Below are 9600 nucleotides of genomic sequence, written 5' to 3' on the forward strand. Positions count from 1 at the left end.
AGGACTGATTTTATTATTTAATCAGAACATTCCAAAGTCTCCAAATGAAATGAAGACTTTCAGAGTTTCCATGTGTAGTACATAATCTGTGCTTTGGACATTTTGACCAGTTTATGTACAAGGCAATTTACCCAATTGTTATTGTTGGTGCGGTTGTCAAAGGGACATGGAATTCAGTTTGCATCTCAACTCAATTTTATTGACAAAATATTCTTTATTAAAAACATCATGTGAGCATTTTCCAACTTGCCACAAAATTTACAATCCAACGGAACCTTTCCTGAATTAAAGAGATAATGAATTTACAAACATGAAGGTAAGTGATGCTATATAAATTGATGGAACTGTAGACTGACAAGTCTCCAGGTCAAGATGGCTTTCATCCAAGTGTCTTAAAAGAGGAAACTGGTAAAGAAGTAGATGTGTGGATGTTAATTTCTACGATTCCTTTGATTCAGGAAAGGTTCCATTGGATTGTCAAGCAGCAGATATTCAAGAAAGAAACGATAAGACTTGTTTTAGCTTACCATCTGTCAGGGGGAAAATGTCAGAATCAATCATTAAAGAGCACTTAGAAAAGCCCAAGGTAAGCAGGAAGAGTCAGTACAGTTTTGTCAAAGAGAAATCTTGTTTAATCAATTTATTGGAGTTCTTTTAAGGAGTAAAATATGTTGTGGAGGGAACTATTCAGACATAATATCCTTGATTTTCCAGAAAGCTTTTAATAAGATGCCACATCAAACGCCATTTCGGAAGATAAAAGATCATGGTGTAGGCATCAACATATCAGTATGGTTAGAAAATTGGCTAGCGGGCAGAAAATGGAGAGATCTACAAACAAGTCCTTGTCTGATTGGCAGGATCTGATGAGTAGAGTCCCGCAGGGGTCTGTGCTGGAGCCTCAATTTTTCATAATTTATATCCATGACTTAGATGCAGGCAGCAAGACATAATAATTAAATACGCAGACAATACCAAGAAAGGTAAAGAAGTTGTGAAGAAACATAAGGAAGTTGTAGATAGATATTTAAGGGTTGTGTGGTTGGATTAAAACCTGGGAGATGGAATATAATGTAGGGAAAATGAAGTTGTTCACTTTGGCTGAAAAAATAAAAAACAGAGTATTATTTAAGCAGAGAATAGCTGCAGAATTCCAAAGTGTCTTGGGATTTCAATGTTCTGATGCATGAGTCATAAAACATCAGCTTACAGGTACAATGCATCATCAAGAAGGCTAATGGAATACTATTCTTTATTATGAGAGGATTTGAACAGGAGGAGGTTATGCTTCAGTTAAACTGGACATTGGTGAGCCAACATCTTGGCATACAGTTTGGACCCGTTATGTAATGAAGGATGTAAATACATTGGCAGCAGTTCAAAGGAGTTTTCTTGTACTAGATTGATACCTGGAATTAATAGGATGAAAGATCAGTCCTCAGCAGAGGCCTCACCTTCATTCCCCTACGCTCCCGGATTGATGAATTCAACACGCGGCGTGACATCGAACAATTCTTCCGCCGCCTTCGCCTCCGCGCCTACTTCTTTAACCAAGACTCCCGCCCACCCTCTGACGACCCCTTCTCCCGCCTCCAACACACCCCATCCACCTGGACACCCCGTGCTGGCCTCCTACCTGCCCTCGACCTCTGCATAGCCAACTGCCGCCGCGATATTAACCGCCACCTGAACTCCCCCACCCCTCTCACCCACTCCAACCTCTCACCCTCGGAACGCGCAGCCCTCCACTCACTCCGTTGCAACCCCAACCTTACTATCAAACCAGCAGACAAGGGAGGCACGGTAGTAGTTTGGCGCACCGACCTCTACACCGCTGAGGCCAAACGCCAGCTCGCAGATACCTCCTCCTACTGCCCCCTTGACCATGACCCCACCCCCCATCACCAAACCATCATCTCCCAGACCGTCCATAACCTCATCACCTCGGGGGATCTCCCATCCACCGCCTCCAACCTCATAGTCCCACAACCCCGCACCTCCCGCTTCTACCTCCTGCCCAAAATCCACAAACCTGACTACCCCGGCCGACCCATTGTCTCCGCCTGCTCCTGCCCCACCGAACTCATCTCTGCATACCTTGACACCGTCCTGTCCCCCTTAGTTCAAGAACTCCCCACCTACGTTCGGGACACCACCCATGCCCTCCACCTGCTCCATGATTTTCGCTTCCCCGGTCCCCAACGCCTTATTTTCACCATGGACATCCAGTCCCTGTACACCTCCATCCCCCATCACGAAGGACTCAAAGCCCTCCGCTTCTTTCTTTCCCGCCTTACCGACCAGTACCCTTCCACAGACACCCTCCTTCGACTGACTGAACTGGTCCTCACCCTGAACAACTTCTCTTTCCAATCCTCCCACTTCCTCCAAACAAAAGGAGTAGCCATGGGCACCCGCGTGGGCCCCAGCTATGCCTGCCTCTTCGTAGGATATGTGGAACAATCCATCTTCCGCAACTACACTGGCCCCACCCCCCACCTTTTCCTCCGCTACATCGATGACTGTATCGGCGCCGCCTCGTGCTCCCACGAGGAGGTTGAACAGTTCATCCACTTCACCAACACCTTCCACCCCGACCTCAAATTCACCTGGACAGTCTCAGATTCCTCCTTCCCCTTCCTCGACCTTTCTATTTCTATCTCAGGCGACCGAATCAACACGGACATCTACTACAAACCAACCGACTCCCACAGCTACCTGGACTACACCTCCTCCCATCCTGCCCCCTGTAAAAACGCCATCCCATTCTCCCAATTCCTTCGACTCCGCCGCATCTGCTCCCAGGAGAACCAGTTCCAAAAACACACATCCCAGATGGCCTCCTTCTTCAAGGACCGCAATTTCCCCCCCGACGTGGTCGACGATGCCCTCCACCGCATCTCTTCCACTTCCCGATCCTCCGCCCTTGAACCCCGCCCCTCCAACCACCACCGGGACAGAACCCCACTGGTCCTCACCTACCACCCCACTAACCTCCATGTACAGCGCATCATCCGCCGTCATTTCCGCCACCTCCAAACGGACCCCACCACCAAGGATATATTTCCCTCCCCTCCCCTATCAGCATTCCGTAAAGACCACTCCTCCGTGACTCCCTCGTCAGATCCACACCCCCCACCAACCCAATCTCCACTCCCGGCACCTTCCCCTGCAACCGCAGGAGGTGCAAGACTTGCGCCCACACCTCCCCCCTCACCTCCCTCCAAGGCCCCAAAGGAAACTTCCATATCCGCCACAGATTCACCTGTACCTCCACACATATCATCTATTGCATCCTTTGCACCCGATGTGGCCTCCTCTATATTGGGGAGACAGGCCGCCTACTTGCGGAGCATTTCAGAGAACACCTCTGGGACACCCGGACCAACCAACCCAACCACCCTGTAGCTCAACATTTCAATTCCCCTTCCCACTCCACCAAGGATATGCAGGTCTTTGGACTCCTCCATCGTCAGACCACAGCGAAACGACGGTTGGAGGAAGAACGCCTCATCTTCCGGCTAGGAACCCTCCAACCACAAGGGATGAACTCGGATTTCACCAGTTTCCTCATTTCCCCTCCCCCCAGCCTGTCTCAGTCAAATCCATCAAATTCAGCACCGCCTTCCTAACCTGCAATCTTCTTCCTGACCTCTCCGCCCCCACCCCAGTCTGACCTATCACCCTCACCTTGACCTCTTTCCACCTATCACATTTCCGACGCCCCTCCCCCAAGTCCCTCCTCCCTATCTTTTATCTTAGCCTGCTGGACCAACTTTCCTCATTCCTGAAGAAGGGCTAATGCCCGAAACGTCGATTCTCCTGTTCCCTAGATGCTGCCTGACCTGCTGCGCTTTTCCAGCAACACATTTCCATCTCTGATCTCCAGCATCTGCAGACCTCACTTTCACCTGGAATTAATAGGCTTGCTTATGAGGATAGGCCGGGCTTGCTTTCACTGGAAGAGTGAGGAGTGACTTGATTACAGTGAATAAGATTCTGAATTTTTGATAAGGGGACCATAGGAAGAATATTTCTTCTTTTGGGTCATATAAGAACTATTTAAAATTTAAAACTATTTAAAGAATTGCTTAAAGCAGGGAGGTGCTGGTCTAGTAGTATTGTCACTAGATTATCAGCCTAGAGATCCAGATAATGCTATGGAGTCATGGGCTCAAGTTCCCCGGTGGCAGATGGTGGAATTTGTTAAAATTCAGTTTAAAAAAATGTAATTAACTAATGGTGCCCACGAAGCTGTTGTTGGGGCCAAATCCATCTAATTCTCTCGTGTCCATTAGGGAAGGATGCTTCTAAGCTTGTCTGGTCTGGTCTAAGTGTTACTTCCATGTCCACTCTGCCCAGGTCTCTCAGTATTCTGTAAATTTCAGTGAGATCCCCTCTCATTCCTCTAAACCCAATAGATTACAGATCCAAAGTTCTAAACTGCTCCTTATATGACAAGCCCATGATGTTGGGATTCTTCTTATAAATCTCCTCGAGACCCCTTCCAAAGCCAATACATCCTTCTTTAGACATGAGATCTAATATTCCAAATGTGTTTTCACCAGAGCCTTATACAGCCTCAGTATTACATTTGTTTTCTAGACCTCTCAAAATGAATGCTAACATTGCATTTGCCTTCCTGTCAACTGAACCTGCATGTTAACCTTAAGAGAATCCTGACCTAGAACTCCTAAGTCCCTTTAGCTTTTGATTTTCCAAGCCTTTTCTCATTAGAAAATAGTCTATGCCTCTATTCTTCCTACCAAAGTGCGTAACCTCACACTTTCCCACATTTATTCCCACATCTACCTCTCTTTACCCACTCTCCTAAACTCTCCAAGGCCATCTGCAACTTCCCCAATTCCTCAGCATGATCTGTCGCTTCAACTATCTTTGTCATCTGCAAACTTAGAAACAAAAACCTAAGTTCCTTTGTCCAGATTGTTAATATACAACATGAATAGTTGTGATCCCAACACTCACCACCATGCAATTCCACTAGTCACTGGCTGCCATCCTGAAAAAGACCCCTTTATCCCTACACTCTGCCTTCTGCCTTCTGTCAGTCAGCTAATCCTCTATCCATGCAGTAACCTGCCTCTGACACCATGGACTCTCATCTAATTTAGTAGCTTCCACTGTGGCACCTTGTCCAAGGCTTTATGGAAATCCAAATAAATCACATCCGTTGGCTCCCTTTTGTCTAATTTGCTCATTATCTCCTCAAAGAATTCTAATCGATTTGTCAGGCATGACTTCCCCTTGACAAAGCCATGCTGACTCAGCTCTATTTTACAATTCACTTCCAAGTACTCTGCAATCTCATCTTTAATAATGAGGATTATTATCATTATCCCTTCTTAATCAGGGTGTTACATTATCCATTTTCCAGTCTTCTGGGACTGTCCCTGACTCCAGTGATTGCTGAAGCACAGAGTCTAAGTAACTCTCCCCCTGCCTGATGTGTCACAGTGTTCAAAGCTCCGACTCCAGCTCATCGACTGTGGGCCGGAGTTCCTCAAGCAACCAAATTTGGTACAGATGTGGTCACTATGAACCCCAATGGCGTCCACCGGCTCCCACATCTTGCAAGTACAACATATCACCTGATGTTGCCAACTCTAATTTATTTACTTAGACCTTTATTTGTTTTCTTTCAAAGTCCTACTGGTCTTTAAGTTAGTTTGGAATCTGTGATTATTTCTCCTATTCATCTTCAATCTATAATTAACCTATAATAGAAAAATTATCATCTATCACCAACTAATAAATTTCCAGTTTTCCTGTGGTGTCACTCTTTGTATTATGCCCTCAATCCTGTGCTTCAATCTATCCTGTTTAAAACCAACCCTTACAAATTATGAGCCAAAAAAGGAAACGTAAAATGCCTCTTCCCCTCTATACCGAATTCCCATGCTACCTCCAAATTCACTTGCTCAGGCTGTGTTTCACTCAAGGTGTGATCTCTCATTCCTGTCTGCATGAAGATTATTGATTGGAGTCTAGAGGCTAGTTGGATCAGGGAGAGTCTTGATGTTTCAGCCTGCAATTGTCTATTGGTTATCTCCTGGATTATGTTGATTTGTAGAACAGTGCATTCTGATAAACCAATGATTCTGTCATATCAATGATGTCAATGGTTTCAGGTCTCCATCCCAAGGAGCCATGTTGGCATTTAAGATAGATGTCAGACCCATTGTAATCATTTTCCTGAGTTCATGTCACTTACGAAGCATAAAGGAATAATAAATGCACTTTACTCCAGTGTCAACTTCAGCATATCGTGCATGTTGTCCATTCCTTTTGGAGTACATCACTTAGATAAAAGTAAAGTCTTCAGCTTTCCTGATGATATCTGTATGATCTGTCAAGTTGCCCACATTTAATATTTACTAGGAGAAAGTGAGGACTGCAGATGCTGGAGATCAGAGTCGAGAATGTGGTGCTGGAAAAGCACAGCAGGTCAGGCAGCATCCAAGGAGCAGGAGAATCAACATTGCCGGCTTATGCCCAAAACATCAATCCTCCTGCTCCTTGGATGCTGCCTGACCTGTTGTGGTTTTCTAGCACCACACCCTACCTACATTTAATATCTGACTGGGTCCTGCAAGCTGTCACAGTTACCTTATGGACTTCATTGTCATGCTTAAGTGCCATGGATGGGAGGTTCAAAATGCTCTCATAGCAAGCCCTTCGGACTTCATTGCCCACATAGAGTTATAGAGTCATAGAGATGTACAGCACAAAAACAAACCATTCATTACAACTTGTCCATGCCGACCAGATATCCTAAATAAATCTAGTCTCATTTGCCAACATTTAGCCTTTATCCCTTTTATTCCACTTACGGGTCTCAGTTGGTATTGGGGCAGAAAAGTGTTCCACAGGCATAATTGAGGTTGAAGTGGTATGGTGGCAGACACCACATGTCACCCTCCACCCATTTAAATGCTATCCCTGCTATCAAGCTTGACATGGGGAGGGCACAAAATTAATTTAACTGAAAATCCCTCAATTTTCTTCAAAAAAAAGAACATAGGATATTACAGCATTATGTTATAACCCCAGGTAATGACATCACTCAACAAATCAGATATCAGGATGAAATACAAATGGGCCATTCTGCCCATCAAACCTGAGTATGTCTTCTGAACAGCAATACAGTTATACCCTCTTGTTCGCCATTTCTCTATGATTCTACAATTTTTTATACTCTGGTATTCAACTGATATCCTCTTTGAAGATTATACTTGAACTAGTTTCCTATTCAGACAAGATCCTTTCCATTTATTGAATAAAAGTAGTTTTCCTCATGCTGCCTTTGGTTCTTTTAGCGATCACTTTTTTCTTGATTTATTCTACCCTTCATGACTTTCAGTAAAATTCTATCAAATCTTTCCTTAGTCTTCTGTATTTTGAGAAGAAACTGCTCACCTTGTCTCCTTTATCCAAGTCACTGCAATGTTCAACTATTGAGACATTTTTGTAAATCTGTTCTGCACCCTCTCCAAAACCATCATGTCCTTCTTAGTATCAGCTGACCAGAGTTGGTCAAATTTCTGCTACTGGGGAAAGCTAATACTTATTTGTGTTTAGTTTCACTTCTTGATTGTGTACTCTATGCCCCTATTTACAAAGCTCACAACCTCAAATGTTTTATGAACTGCTTTTTGCTGACATATCCTGCTACCTTCAAATACATGGTGACTCAGTGTTTAGCACTGCTGTCTCACAGTGCCAGGGACCCGGATTTGATACCAGTCACAGGTGACTGTGTGGAGTTTGCATATTCTCCCTGTATCTGAGTGGGTTTCCTCCAGGTGTTATGGTTTCCTCCCACAATCCAAAGATGTGCAGGTTAGGTGAGTTGGCCATGCTAAATTGCCCAGAGTGTTCAGGGATGTGTAGGCTAGATGCATTAGTTAGGGGAAATGTAGAATAAGAGAGTAGGGGAATGGGTTTAGGTGGGTTATTCTTTGAAAGGTCAGTGAGGACTTGTTGGGCCAAATGGCCTGTTTCCACACTATTTCCACAATATCGCCAAGGTATCCCTAACTTTGCACCACCTTTTAAAATTACATGCTTTATCACATTCAAGTATATTAAAAATCTCTTGTTCAGGATCTGATTGAGTTTCAGAATTCAGTACTACAATTACAAAAAAATCCATGATTATATTGTATGATTGTTGCTTTTATTTGAGAACCAAATATGCTGGTCTTGTTGAATTAATTAATACAAAATGTAATTGAACAAAATAATGATTTATAAATTTAAGACAATAAATTAAACCTGCTGCTAACTTCCTAATAATTAAATCCCCTTAGGATTTTGCTTTGTGTCAGAAGATGGAAAAGGGTTCATTAGGTTTTCTTGAAACTCCATTAAGTGTGCTGATTGATGTGAATGAGTTAATTTTTACTCAATATATCCTTGAAAACAAAAGTCAGCCTGCTTGTAATTTAAGACTTATTGGATCCTTCACCAAACTTGTCAATGACAAGTAATAAAGCAGGTATAACTGAGAGCAACCATTCCTACCAGATAAGATTTCAAACAATATCATACAGTTTGACACATTCCTAGACCCCAAAATTTCTTAGACCACAATCTGAGTGATTATGCAAGGAACATGACTGTCATTGACTTCCATTATCAACCTATCTGGAGATGGCAGGGTCAGTGATGCTTCTTCTCATTTGCATAGTTCAATCATCTTCAGGTACCACTTCAAGTACTTCTGCAGTGCTGACCTGACTGTACCTGCTGGAATCCCAGTGCCTGACCCCCATTGTGAAGGTTAGCCACAGTATCTTCACTGATTAGCAAGGCATACTCTGCAGTGTTGACAGATCTTAGTTGTTCGTGCCTAGGTTTATTCATCTGTTTAAATTCCTCTGAGGCTTTTCAGCAGCTGCATACAACCAAGTGGATTGATCGTACATTTCAGAGAAAACCACATTGCTGTAGGGTTAGATACACATGAAGGCCAAAGGTGACAGATTTCCTTCTCTCAAAGGTATTTGTTAACCAGATATTTTTCTAAAATAAAATGACAATTCAGGGCCATCATCAGATTTTAATTCCACATTTAGTTATGGTTGAATTGAATTCCACCATCTGATGTTGTGGGATCAGAATCTGGGTCCCCAGAGCATCATCTACATCTTTGAATTACTAATCCAGTATCAATACACCATTGCCTTCCCAGATATGCCATTGTTTTGCCTTACAAAACCTGTTAGGCTGGACTTGTTAGCATCTGACATGCAGACTCCACCCATCAGGGACACAGTTTACACAGTGACCATAACGGTAGCAACAACCATAAATTTGCATGAACGCCACATGTTTCCAAGCAGTCTCTGGTGAAAAATGTCAGTTGGCATTTTGGTGAATTAAACAGGTCACAAATGCCTGATTTATGTAGAGTTTGAATATCTTCTTCACGGCTTGAGCAAGGCCTATAACTTGTGATGAAAGGCACAGCACGCATGTAACAAGTTAGTTCTGTTGTTGGACTGCATTGCTCCTTTAATGTGAAGCATGTCCAAGTTTATTAAAAGAGATGACTTTATTCTCTTGACACACATAAAT

The sequence above is a fragment of the Chiloscyllium plagiosum genome, unplaced genomic scaffold (assembly GCF_037043375.1).
Source record: "Chiloscyllium plagiosum isolate Xiang-an unplaced genomic scaffold, Cpla_swu_hap1 HiC_scaffold_14, whole genome shotgun sequence".
NCBI classification, from domain to species: Eukaryota; Metazoa; Chordata; class Chondrichthyes; order Orectolobiformes; family Hemiscylliidae; genus Chiloscyllium; species Chiloscyllium plagiosum.